Source organism: Numida meleagris, chromosome 3 (assembly GCF_002078875.1).
Source record: "Numida meleagris isolate 19003 breed g44 Domestic line chromosome 3, NumMel1.0, whole genome shotgun sequence".
Taxonomy (NCBI): Eukaryota; Metazoa; Chordata; class Aves; order Galliformes; family Numididae; genus Numida; species Numida meleagris.
This window is the reverse complement of record NC_034411.1, coordinates 76,980,192-76,994,273: the sequence shown is the minus strand read 5'-3', so window position 1 is coordinate 76,994,273 and position 14,082 is coordinate 76,980,192. Positions and strand designations below refer to the sequence as shown.

At 37.9% G+C, this 14,082-nt stretch overlaps 1 protein-coding gene across 8 annotated transcripts in view; it reads right to left on the bottom strand.

Moving 5' to 3' along the window:
* The window catches only part of SYNCRIP (synaptotagmin binding cytoplasmic RNA interacting protein), a 37,565-nt gene continuing 23,496 nt past the window's right edge, over window positions 14-14,082 (bottom strand). For 4 of the 8 annotated variants that reach the window (XR_002437495.1, XR_002437496.1, XR_002437497.1 and 1 more), the window contains exons 12-14: window positions 14,041-14,082; window positions 3,966-9,256; window positions 14-2,615 (exon numbers count right to left, since the gene is read on the bottom strand). The exon at window positions 14,041-14,082 is cut by the window's right edge. The gene's annotated coding sequence lies outside the window, so the exon portion shown is untranslated. Of the gene's footprint in view, window positions 2,616-3,965; window positions 9,257-11,355 lie in introns of those variants that run through there. The other 4 variants (XM_021393008.1, XM_021393009.1, XM_021393011.1 and 1 more) reach the window with 1 other exon arrangement.

Genomic DNA, 14,082 nt, shown 5'->3' with positions numbered 1-14,082 from the left:
ATGACCATACCAGTCTTACTATGGAGTCAGTACTCCATTTTTAATCTATTATTTTAGAAACAGCAACCAAAGATTGCATATTCTAGCTTAAAAGAATACATTTGCCGAGATTTTCACCACAACTTACAATACAAAACAATGGTTGTTGGCAGAAAAATGTTAGTCAGAAGACTGAAATTCTATTTAACAAAATGAGGTTGGTTTTTTGTTGTTTTTGTGTTTTAATCTTATTTGTTTCTTCAGGCAGCACACTATCCTATAGATTCACACAGGCAGACTGCATTTAATTTACTCTGCAAACAGGACCAATTTTACCCTACAGTTTGTTGTTGTTGTCTTCAGTCTATGTCTCCTTTTCAAATGTACTTATTTTTCTCAAGGATAAGGCTGTTGAGGCTAAATTGCATCATACAATCCTTCATATCTAACTGGTCAGGAATTAGTTTTCCTTTAAAAATCAGTCCCCACAAGTCCCTGATAGTTTCTGTGGGTCCTTTCCAGAAGTTGAAATTGAAGGATTCACATTTAATTTTTAACTTCATCTGTCCAGCAGAAAGCTTTCTCAAGAAAATATTCAGCAAATAGGTAAGGTAAGTGAACACAGACTCAGATCCCAAGAAAATAAAGCATTAGTAGGCAATTCAACTTTGCAGATTAAAACTTAAGGGTGTCCACCAACAGCTACCATTTCAGCTCATGAATTCAGAAAATTAGTATCATTTAGGTAAACAAAACTAGTTCTACTGTTACAAATGTAGTCATGTGCATTTGTCTGTTACTAAGTTAATAATCTGCTAATAATCAGATTTACAGCCTTTGAGGGTCAGCTCCCTGCATCGTCTATACAGACCTGCACTCAGCGGTTGTGTGAACGTGTGCTGCCAGCTATCAGTCTGGGCTCTTACCTTTGCTTCCTGGACCACCACATTCTCCAACTGTGAGTTGCTCCACAATATTACAAGATTAAATTGGATAGGGATAACCTAGGGCCCCAGGTAACCTCTGGACACTGCAACAGAGGCTTTAGATTACTGGATAAAATCCCACACGAGTTGTCTTTTAGAAGAACAGGGAAGGAGAGCTGCTTTGGGAGAACAAAATGGCAGAAAGCAAGAAAAAAATTGCTAAGTAAGACAGGTGACATCTCTCTCAGAAGATCATTGGTCTGCACAATTAGTCTTTTAAATAACAGAGAATTAGGATATCAGAGTTGAAAGTAATTTGTCCTCTGACAAATGGTAGCTTATGGGACATTAAAACAAGGATACAGAGTGGAAAGTTGCAAGGTGGCTGCAGTAGGCAACCATTTACAAGTCACAATAAATAAAAAGAAATAGGAAAAAAAAAAGATAAGTGTAAAGAGAGGCATTAGACCTATAGAGGATAAATGCTTTTAGAAATTAACATTAGGTCTGTGGTAAATGTTTGGCAAAGGTATAATCCAGTTTTTGTAGTGCAAGAGCAAGAGAGAAGATTTAGAGAAGATTTTTAGATCTGGAATTTAACCTAATATTGAGTGACATATTTGAGTTGGCTGGTACGTGGGGAGAACATCTGGGAAGGTACTTATCTGAAACCATAATTCCTTCCAAGAACCTGGCCTCAACAAAGGAACTTTTCCATTTTTCATGGTGACTGGATTTGAGAATTTGCAAGAAAAAAATTGTGAAAGAAGAGCTGTACTAATGCAAATAGTTAAAAGAACGTCATAGTACATGCTTAAGAGCTCAATCTAAATGAAATTAATCTGTTTACAATGTGGGATAAAGGAAATCTTGTCCTGGAAAGATACTTAGTGAAAATAGCTATGTCACATCCTGAGGTTGTTTCCACTGATAGCTTGGTGGTTAATGGGAGAAATTCTCCTATTTGAGGAGGAATCTAAGCCACATTCCCTCAATTTAGCTGAATTAAAAAGTGTCAAGAAAGTACTCATAAGATGATGTGCATTTCTGGTAAACACTGCAAAGTGTCGCAGCACCTGAGCCTCTCATAAGTAAGATGAGACCTGTAGGATTCAATGTGCAGTGCAAGTTTTTCAAAGCAGATACGTGATGGATATGTAAAACGGCTGTGTTGGATCAGCAAACGTTCATCCAGGTGAGCATCCTGCTTGTCATGATGGCGAATAGGGGATAGCTAGGAAAGAGTTATAAAAGCATAGAAAGAATATAATACTTTCCCAGAACATTATTTGACTCTGATTTGAGTCTTGGGCATATCCTGAAAGGGAATTTTTTTCCTAAGTTTCCAGTTGGTTTTTGAACTACCAAGAGCATAAACATCCACAAAAGTCACACAGCAAGGCGTTCCACCACTTAATTTTGCTTGTGAGAGTGAAGATGCATATGAATGCCTTAAGAACTTTCATTTAGTATTTTATACAGAGATGGTGAAAAAATAATTTCTTTCTTAGTGCAATTGCTGCTTATCATTGTATAAAATTAATCTCTTAAGCCATCCTTCAGAAAATGAATTGATTTTCTGGCATTTTTAACTTACATCATTAATTTTTCTTCATGAAAGCACCTTAGTACTTTTGAACATCTTTGTTGCTCTCTTTGTCATTTCCAGATCTATTATCTCTTGTTTTGTAGTGCTGGAGTAGGTAGAGGCTGCAACAGGCAAAACAAAAATGTTCAACAAAACTTTCAGAGTTTTTATTAGTTGTGTAAATGCCTCAGTTAAATAGTTCATTAATTGTTTGGATTTTTTTTTTTTGCCCCACTTGATAGATTTCAGTGCACCTTTTTTTTATTTTAGATCATGAATTTTTATTTTTTTCCTCATTTGTACACAACTCTATTTTTTGTAATTTTCCTTTCCCCCTTCAAACAGTGAAAAAAAATCCCCCAACTTCAAGTCTTCACATAGCTGGGAAGATCTAGCCAACAACGGGACTTGATAAAGTGGAAAAAAGCCTTGTAGCTAGATTGCCAGCTTCTATCAGAGGCGGCTTTCTACTGATAAAATCTGTCATGCCTCCCGATATAGATCATGTAAACTCTGATACAGAAATGAGATTTTTTTTCTCTTTTTAAATGGTGACAAGCAAGCTAGTACCCTGAAGTCCACTGCTTTAGCTTCTGTAGGTACAACAGCAGATGCCTGAAGTGTTTTTGTCAGGTCAGCATTCCAGAAGGATATTTTTAGTTCGAGCAACCAGTTTCTCTGAGAACATGAAGCATTTAGGAGCAGTGTAGGGTAAGAGCTAAACAACATTAATTATCACCCTCAAAAATTATTTGTGCTTCAGCTAAGTCTTTCATCAACTACTTCACAGAAATTGTTAGCACTAGCTGTGTAACCAAGGTTGTTTTGATTACCATTTGTTGACTGAGGATGTATGCAATATGTTGGACATTTTTCCTTCATTTATATGATGTACAGCAAAAAAGAGGCATTTTTAGAATGGTTAGAGAAAAAAAAAACAATGGGACATAAATGTTAAGTTTTCCTGGCAAGAGTATGGGGTATGACAAAAGCATAAAAATTCTCTTTTATGCTCACAGACCAGTGCACAAGATGATGCTGTAAGCCTGAAGAGAGACTTATTTCTCCTCATACACAAGGATGAGTTTTGAAGCTTTCTGAAGAAACTTCTTGATGCATATGAGCAATTTGCCAGTATTAATTGTTTTGTATAACTTGAGCACATAGCCCCATGGTAAAGCTCCACTGCAAGAGGAATATGAGTTTTAATGACAGAATTTAAGAAGTGGGGCTCAGCAGCAAGTTCTGCAAAGCCAGGCTTCTCTACAGCTGATAGCTGATCAACGTTGCCCTCATCAGACAGCTGCTGCCAAAGTTCCTGAAGGTATGCCAAACCATTTGCACCCCAAAGTGCTGGTGTATTTAAAAGACCAGTGGTACTATGGTGTATTGCTGTATACCACTTCACTTCTAGTTCTGGCAGTAATGGTGCTTCTGAAGAAGATGACGATCCCTCCATGGGCCTGACATACCTTGGTAGGTCTCTCTTCTGAGCCACGGAGAACAGTTACTTGCGACTCCTCCCAGATGATCTGCAACGCAGTTCCTGGTTACAGTGTATGCTCACCACCTCCACAGTGGTTTTCCCTAAAGTGTTCCTTTGGGGAAGGAGAATGCATACTTAGCAGATAAGAGAACTCTGAGCTGTACGAAAGCAGGACAAGTTATGAAATCAATACACGAGAACTACTGGAAAGAGCTAGCTAAAGGTTTTATGTGGTTGAACTTATGAGTAGTTGAAGGAGTCAGAATAGTGTTTCTTAAAAGTTCATAATTTCATCAGAATAAATCAATTCAGACCAACTGAACATTTCATACAGAACACAGCCTGCTCTATTTGCTAGTTTAAGTATCAGATTTCTGCACTATTGAAAGTTTTGCTTTTTATTTTAGGTAACTAGTGTTCTAGCTGGGAAAGGCACTGGAGCTAACAGGAACTGAGATTGTATGAGGGAATACCATCATTCAGTAGTGTTCTGAAACTTTCTACATCAGTTGCTGATTTGTGACTGAATGATTTGCTACTACATAAGCTACATGGCTTATCTGCGTTATTACATTGAAGTAAAATAGAAAGAGCTTTAAATGCAAGGTAGGCATGAAGCTTCCTCTTTCACAGATAAACAAATATTTCTAAGGATATACTACTAAATGGGCATGTTAATATGAAAATCATCTTACCATCTTTCTTATCAAGCTGCAAGGGATTGTATTTCCTTCCCCTTAAGGAGCTGTGAGTATTTACTCTTATCTCCAGAGTTTGAAGTACTCCGTACACCTTGTTTGTGGTATTTTTCTTCCCCTTTGAGCATTATAATGATTGAGATTTGAAATTTCAACAGATGCATTTAAGATAGCTCTTAACACTGCATAGAAGTGGTAGGCCTCAGATAAACCTGAAGTTAGGTTCAGTGTGTTTCAGATGTAAGAGGGAAGGAACAACTTTTTTCTTGAGAAAGTAGATTTTGCTTCAAAATGAAAAGTGTCAAAATGGGGAAAGGATGTTTTAATATCATACAGATTCCTAGGAGCCTGTATTGGACACTTCAGAGCACTATTTGCTTAGGCACAGTAGTAAACTCCACTGATCATCATTAACCACCACTTCAGATATGGTAAAACTGTAAGTGAGTTCCAACCTATCACAACGCTGTGGTGTATAGTCTACACCCAGCGTATTTCTGGGATGTGTTATGTTCAGGAAACTTGGCATACCACTTGGTCTTAATTCTGAAAAATCTGCCTGTCTGAGGATTCTGCTGGACCACAGCGGCAGGCACCAATGCACAACTCTGCTTCCTTCTTTTTTTACTGTTAGATGGTCATTAGGGTCTGGAAAAGTCAAGCTAGCTGTACAGGCCTGACTCTCCCCTCTCCTTCCCTGATGCCCACAGGAAAAAGCCAGCACAAAGAAGGGAACAAGGTCACAGATTATCTGGAGGAGCAGTTCTGGTCACAAGAAGACATTTTTGCACATAGCACAAGGTGTTTTAGTTCAAAGCTGCTTACCTGCGTGTCACCAAGAACTTACAACACACACACCAGTCTCCACTGGATGCTTTGTTTCCCATTCCTTCTATAGACAGGAACGTTCCCATCTCCCACTGAGTCTTCAAAAGGGGCTACTCACCTGCAGAAAAAGTGACAACTTTTCCCCACTGAAGGCTGCCTAAGAAACAGATGCTTCTGTGTGTTGTCCATGAGCACTCAGGATACACAGAGCCTCATCTATTCTTGATCCTCTTTCATCTCAGTAAGGAGAGAGAATTCTGACAAAATGAAGCTTGGAATAAGATAAGACAGAATATATTTGCCATTTCCAACTGCTTTATCACCTGGTACAGGCTTTGGCATCTGGCAGTTTATTTTCTGGTATCAAAAAAAATGTAAACTCTGCTGTAACTTAAAAATGAACATCTTCAGACTGAAGTCTAGCAACCTTGCCGGCAATACTGCAGACACCTGCTTTCAAGCTCATACTGATCACCGCAAATCTCTTCGTTTTTGAGCACATACAGATCATCTCTAGTGCGGAATACACATACCCGGGCTACCTACGCTGCCTAATGTTTAACAGCATCCCCACCTAGTCCCAAGTCCCTCTGTCACTTCTCTCCCACAGGCTGCTGGGCTTGCACTGGACCTCTCCAGAAAAAAAAAAAAAATGCAAACCTATGCAAGAACCTGGTGTTGTATTTGGTATTCTTATCCTCAAATTGAGATCTCTAAAGGGGCTGCTGAGTGGGCTTTGGGTCACTCCAGCTTCCCAAGAGGAACACCCATTCTGTCACTGTACGCCCTGGGTTAAGGAGTGCAAATCAAGATTCCACATGCAGGCTTTACTATGAGTACGATGTTCCCTAAACATCACTCATTGCGGAGGCTTCATGAAGCCCTATTAAGTTCATATTTCTCCACTTTTACTTACCTTTTAAGGGATTATTAAGAGCAGTGAGCAGCATATCCACTCAATAACAGTAAAAAGAAATGGATTAACTCCTCATCTGTACTGAAGAACAAGTCAAGCACTGGAACAGGTACATCAAATATGCAGGACTGCCTTTTGCTTTTCTGTCACCGTGGCTAGTAGACCATCACCTCAAAACAGCAGGTTTGCAATTATCAGCTGCAGGCTATCACTCACCTCTCAGAGCAGGGCATTTGAAATAGTGTTATGCACAGTATTTCTTCATTTTGTTTTTCTTTTGCTACACTTGAAACATCTTTTCTGACAGAGATACTCCAGACTTCCCTAGCTCTTTTCAGTGCATTCCTGCTCTCTACTTTCCATTCTTCTGAAACTTCTACCAAAATGAAGAGGCCCTGACGGCCACACTAGCCAGAACAGAATCTCCTTACCTTTCCACACGAAGTCCAGGGAACCTGCGTCTGCTCTTGAACTGATGTCTGAACCTGGGCAAGATCCACCACCTGACATTCCCTTCACATCTCGCTGTAGCTGCTAGATGATGCCTGGTTTAGAGTATATCTACCTTTCACAGGAAAAGGACAGACTGATTAATAGCAAGAAAGATTCCACAAAGCTGTAACACAGCCAAATGAAGTTCTTTTACTTTGTGGTTTGCCAGGTTATTTACTTGGCTATTTTGCCTTTAACCCTAGACTACATACTTTCTAGTAGCTTAGTTAAGGCACATATAATTATATTCTTGTGCCCACAAATGGAGCAGACAAGAATGGTTTATCGAGAGCTTTCTGAAGGAATGAATTTATGTGATTCTACCACTCCTATGTCAACCCTCTAAATTCCAAACAAATACACTCCTTGGTATCCCTCTGAGGGGAGCCTCCCTTGTTGCCAATCACCACTTCAAGGAGGGGGGGGGGAGGGGAGGGTGTCTGAAAGGGGCAAGACTACAAGAGTGGGTGATCATCGACCTGCAGCTGTACTTGACTAACTGCACAAAAAACTACATAAGCCATAAGCACTTCAGTGTAACTCCGTACCAAATCAGAACTATTAGCCTAAGCCATCATTGAGGGCAATCTGCACTAGCCTTGCTGAGATGTGACCGCTCACTGATTCACTTCACTGCAATTTGTACCCGAGTGGCGTGTACAACTCAGTGCACCTCAGAGTGTATTTACAAACTGGGAGGCTTCACTTCTGAAATGCTTAACACCAGCAATGCTTCTTCACAATTCATCTGCATACTCCTGTTTTATTATTCACTGAAAGTAGTACTCTTCAAGATGTTATATGGAGGGTAATAAACTGTAAAAGTGTAGCTATTGGTATTACTAAAAAAAACCAAGCCTCAGTACTTCCCATTAAAAATCCCTACTAATTTCAACCTTAGAAAAGACCGAGTACCTCAGAAAGCAGAAACTACTGAGTCTGAGGCTTACTGATCAGCTAAGACCACACAAAGTATTTGTTCGTACAGAAATATGACAATCTAAATGGCTCAGAACATCAATAAACCTAACTCAGTATTTCTCAGATTAGGAAGCCATTAACAACTGTTAAGTACCTTTTATTACACCATTCCCATTGTAAGATCACAACAATAAGCAAAACCAAGTTACAACTCCATACACAGAATACTTTAAATCCAACAGATTTAAGACCTTCCAGACCCTTCCTAATTTTAACTGAAGGATCATTCTCACAGAGAATTTCTATTAGGACTCTGAAACCAGCTTCCATTGTATTCACTGTCAAAGCTTATATCCATCTAAGGCTTACAGCGAGACAAGTTATGACAGTTTTTTTCCCTTTATATTCATTCAAGCCTTATGTTAGCATGAAATCTGCAACATACTTCTTGCAGATTCTGACAGCTTTTTAGAGAAGTACCTTGCTGTGGTTTTCTTCAGAGCAGATCTTAATTCAAAAGCAAGCATAAACCACCTACACTTTCAAAGAAGTATGTTAATGCGAATGAAATTAGTCTAGTGAAACTGTCCTGAAGTCAACTTTACATATATGCTTCTGGTGAAACTACTACTAATGAGGAATCTATGAAGTTAGGCTGCCTTTGCTGAACTCTCAGAGGAAGATTTCTTCTCCCAAATTAGCTAGATTTTAAAAAGAGTTTTTAAATATCCAATGCTGGTCACAGGTGCATTCTTCATCTCTCTAAAGAAGAGAAATCTGAAAAAATGAACAACACTGGGAACGGTACACTTGGACCCAGCAACTCAGTACCTGGTGTACTTGGTTCCTGGCTCTTTCAGTGCCATGCGTTCATGGAACTATCCCTTCAAACTGCTAAGATTGCTACGCTTAAAAAAAATAGATACTTGATCTACAGGAAGCATTTTTGGTGATTTTTTGGTTGAAAGTATTTAAACGGTATCAGCTTACACTCAATATTCAGTTACTACTGAAGTAGACACAAAAATTTCCAAAGCAAAAATCACATAACCTACCTAATCCCTGCAGATAAGGAGTCAATTTGCCTACAGAAGCTGCGTTTTAGGTACTGAAATTAATTTAAGTAGTGGAATGTCTATATTTACTTACCATTATCATCTCTGCAGATGAACATCTTACGCTATCCTACTGGGTAGGTAGCAATACCATGAATGCACTTCATAGCTTCCTTAGCGCAAGGAAAAGTAATAAGATTCAGAGCCTTTTCTTCCACATCAGTGGCCAAACCAAGCGAAGAGGTGTTCTTTGCCATACTAACCGCACGAATGGAGATAGCAAAGTACCTCCATTCATCAGACACATTCATCAGTCTCAGAGTAGAAGGAATCCAGATTTCTGACACAGCTGGCTTTACCTAAATGACTGTCAGGAAAATAAGTATTGGCTTTGGAGCAGACAGTATAATGAAACATTCAGGAATTAAACAACCCTTTGAACCAGAACAGATCTTCTGACAGAGCAATTTAATTCCTCAAACCTAAAATTTAGAACTATTTACTTCCCTACCTAACATGGCTGTGATTTCTGACTGTCGCAGATGATTCAAGCTTTTACCATGTACCTGGAAGCCCAACAGTCTAGTCTAAACAAGCTTTCCTGAAGATAACTTTAAACAATGAATATAACCCAATGCTCCCAGACAGGCTCAGCTGTACAACAACCATCTGAGAGTTGGCTATTTCAGATTAAGTTTGCAGAAGTAAAAAATAGTAATTAAAAAAAATATAACCAGTTACATCTTCACAAGAAAAAGACATCATTACATGAGACAATCACCATTCCCTCCAAATTCCAAGTAAGCTAACAAGCTAGTCCTAGTACTTTTCAACATATCTATCATAATAATCAAGGCAACACAGGACCAAAAAAGTCACGCTTTCCTCCTGTGTTTTATAATACAAGTATAATTAAACACTTGCAAGTGTTGATTGATCAGATTCCTGTATGAGAATCAGTTTCCCATAAAGTTTAACATCAATTTTTAGGAAGCTTTATGTTTGCACTATACTTCTGTAAAGTAACAATTAATTTACTCCTTCCTCCCGCAACATCCAGACTAAGGATCAAAGTATCTTCAGCTAGACATCCCGTCCTGTTACACGTTGGGTTGTTTGTTTCCTTAAATGTGACAGACAGAACAAGTGAGAAAGCACAATCTGGTGTTTCCTCTACCCAATCTGCATGAGTACCTCGTCCCAGCCTGGGGATGTCATGCACTAGCGCTGGCAGTTAATTCAGCAGAACAGTCTACATACACCGAATGTCAAGTCCACCGTAGCCAGTTATGAAGCTGGGATTCATGAGCTTCACACTAGGAAGACAAACTCCGGCTTTGCTGCATTTCAATTCTCTGATCACTACACTAAGAAGTACTGTCTTACTGCCTACTTCCAAACCTTTCTACTCCATTTTCAACTATTAACATTTTCCATTAAGCTTTCACTAATGCAAAGAACAAGCAGTCAGAATTTTGTGGAATGCTATCAGTCTGAACACACAATTTTCAGAAAATGTTACTAGAAAATGAAGGCAACGTGGACATAAAGTCTCCCCCCGCTGACATAGGGAAAAACCAACAAAACTGTTAGGCTGAGCAAATGATGCCTCTGCAGAATTATCAAAGGCACAAAAAAGACGTTGTATCTATAAACAACATTTGTACAATGAAACATTAAGTTAGCAAGCTTATCTTCCAAGGAGGCTAAACTTATTTTAGACTGTCATATCCCCACAATCCTACCATCAATTGAGTTAATATTCCTTAAACTTTTAAAGACAGTATTTACCTAAGAGCTGCACGATATTATCTGCAATAACAGCCTTCCTCTGAACAGTAAAAACAAACCTAAGTTTTGTGTTCTAACAATTTTCCTCTTTAAAAACAAAAGAAAGTGCAGTTGTGCCCTGTACGAAACCTCTTCAAGCAATAAAAAAAAAGTTAGAACAGAAGTATAATTTAAAAAGTGTATTGTTTATAAACCACAAGTGTCAACCAGCAGTTCTCAATTTCCAACTAAGTTCAACCAGGCTTCAAATTTTGGAAAGCACTCCAAATCAGTGTGGAATTAAATTAGCTTATGCTCAAACCTGCACAGGTGTTGCAGTACAGAAAGCCTCCTGTGAGAATAATCAGAGGCGTTCCATTAGGCCAACGCTTGCCTTTAACATGCCAAAATGAACTCTGCATTATACTCCTGATTGTCACCAAAGCACCATCTAAGAGATGTGTTCTTACTGGAGAACGTTTCACGTTTACCCGCACCCACTGCAACTAAACCAATGTTGTAGATATGCACTTGCCCACTCTAACCAATATTTCCATGCTTAATAATGAAGTGGTTTTTTTCCTTCACACAATTGAATTTAAAACTGGAAAATAACATCGATTTTAGTTTTTCACCGCATTAATCACCACATGCAATTTACTTTTCTTAACGTTTTGCTAAAAAACTGCACCAATATCAGAACAGTGCAAATCATATTTAATTTTAAAAGTTATAATGGCTTGAGTTCATAATTAGAGGGAACACTGTCAAGATCTTGATATTTTGCTCACTCACCATTGCTTGCATTCAATTGAAAACACTTTCCTGTCAATTTTGCAGTTTTCGCAATAGTTCCCCAAGTTTTTATCAGAGCTGAAATTGAGGATAGCATTCTCAATTTCAACACACATAGTGCCTTAATAGCAATGTTTTTATTTGTTTCCATCAACAGTTACAATTCCATAAATATATTACCCCTCCCAACACATTTCCAGACTAAGAACTATCTCTACCACTTGTGATCCCACAAGTGTTTTTAAGTTTTCCAGCAATGGAGAGATCTTAACATTAAGAAACCTGAGGACATCCCCTCGTCTACAGCCCCCAGTGTTTCCTTTTTACAGCAAGTTCAGAATTGCTTTTCCGCACCTTGACAGTGTTCCTTATAAAACCATATGACAGTAAAAGTGCCAGTAGGCATGGCAACCTCTTTGAAGGGAGCATTTAATCTCCTTGGCACTGGGAATGCCAGCACCAAGGATTACATTGAAATTCAAAATTATACTTAAGGCTACAATTAGCAAACCCACTTTCCAAAAGCCTAATATTCTATCACTAGATTTGAAAATTCAGAAGCTAATGCAACTGCATACTTTTATGCTCAAATCTGAGGAAAAGGTTACTCTTCTTTAGCAAGGGCAGTATACGAAACTGTAGTAGCAAATGTCTCTTACGCATTGACTACTCATTTCACCATCATTCACTTACTTAGTCTTTAAGTTCAAAACTGGCAAGGCACATTTACATATTCCAATGAATACTTGACAATTTTAAATTACACTTCATGTCCCAGCTATCCCAGTAATTGACATACAACATACTAAAATGGTTTATTAAGATAACAAAAAAAAAAAAAATAATGTGAAACATACAGGCTATTGGCAACCACTATTCTAAAAATTATGTAAATACAAGTAAACATACTGAAATGTGTGCGATTCTAAGTTTTTAACCAGAAGATCTCTGTACTAACACACATTTATATTAATGACACATAAAAAAAATAAAAACTTTATTACAAAAATAAGTTACACTCGCCTCCAGCTTACAGTATAAAACAATTTTATTTGCAGGAATGCAAAATGATTGTTTGCCATGAGCATTTTCAACATATGACATGTCTAATTTTGTTAAAATTTGCATTTACTGGGGGGAACTGGTGTGTATAAAACCTTAATTAGGTATAAGCTTCAATTTTCATTGTGGTGCCTATGGGTATGTAGTATAACTGCAGTATCCCTTTGGGCAGGGGGTTAAGGGAAGCTCTTTGTGCCAAGTCCGATGTAGGTCATAATTTTAATCTATCTTTTACCTATACGAAGTTGGACTTGGCAAAGTTATTTTTTTTTGTTGTTTTCTTTTTTGTGTTTTTTTGTTTTCTTTTTCTTTTCTTTTTTTTTTAAGGGTGGTTCAATAGAGGATGCTTCACCACTGAACACTCACTGTCATCAAGGTGCTTCAGAAAATTAAAAACGTAGCACAAATGATTGTACTCTACTCTACTCTACAGGTTATCATGATCTGCATAAGAGAAATGGAAAGCTGATCCACATGTTTTTACAGTGATCAGCAATAAGAAATGCACTAATGAAAACATACCTTTTACCTAAAAAGCTAAACTACAGCCATATACTATTCTATGATTTATGAAAAAACTTCAAAATATCCAAATGTCAGGCTTCACTGTACAGTTGTCAGTTTTAGTCTGACCTTTTATAAAGGGACACTGCAGTATTTAGTACAAGTTGCTGATGCACTTTTTTGAACATCTGATGTCTTACAAAAGTAACATCTTGCTAAACTATTATACATCCAAATAACTACAATATCTGAAGAAGCAAGGCTGCTTTTTCAGCCACAAAATACGACAAAAGCAAGGCCTGTTATGATGGTCATGAGGAAGTCTTACAAAGCCTCTGGAACTAAAGGCAACTAAGAATGTTACATTTGGTATATTATAATCTTACCCTCATATCATATTAAACAAGCCTTGCTTTTATCTACAAAGATTTTCTATGTACAGTACAGACAGGGTATAGTTCAATCCTCTGCTACTGAGGTAGTTAACCAACCCTTTAAAAAAGGTTCTGAAAAGAACCACTATCTGGAATGCCTGACTAACCAGCTCTGATGATTACACCTGAAACTGCTGTATCTGAACACAATTCATAAGTGATTACTATAGAGACAATCATGATTAACCTTCATGAGCAGAAATAAAATTTAAGGATACCGACAATGGTATTCATCCATATCACTGCAAATTTAAATGCAACAATTTGTGAATACCACTTTCGGAATCCTTAACTAAGAAAACTTGGGGGAAAAATCTACTTAAAGCAGATTTTTTAAAGAACAACTTTATTCTTTATTAAGATACCATGCTAGACGTTAAGGATTTTGTTGAACACATTGGGGAAATAGAGTAGCTTTAGTTTAATAACTTGCACTGCAGAGAAAACTGTTAAAGAAATTCATTTCAAAGTCCAAGTATTAGTTCAAATGTCCCATATTTGAATCCATGATCTTCGCAGGAAGGTCTTTTGCAACAGAATATGCTCCTATACAGCTGAGATACTTAAGGTTGCTTGATTTCCTTACCATTACTCCACTGCAAGCTTCTGGTGTAATCCCACATAGCAA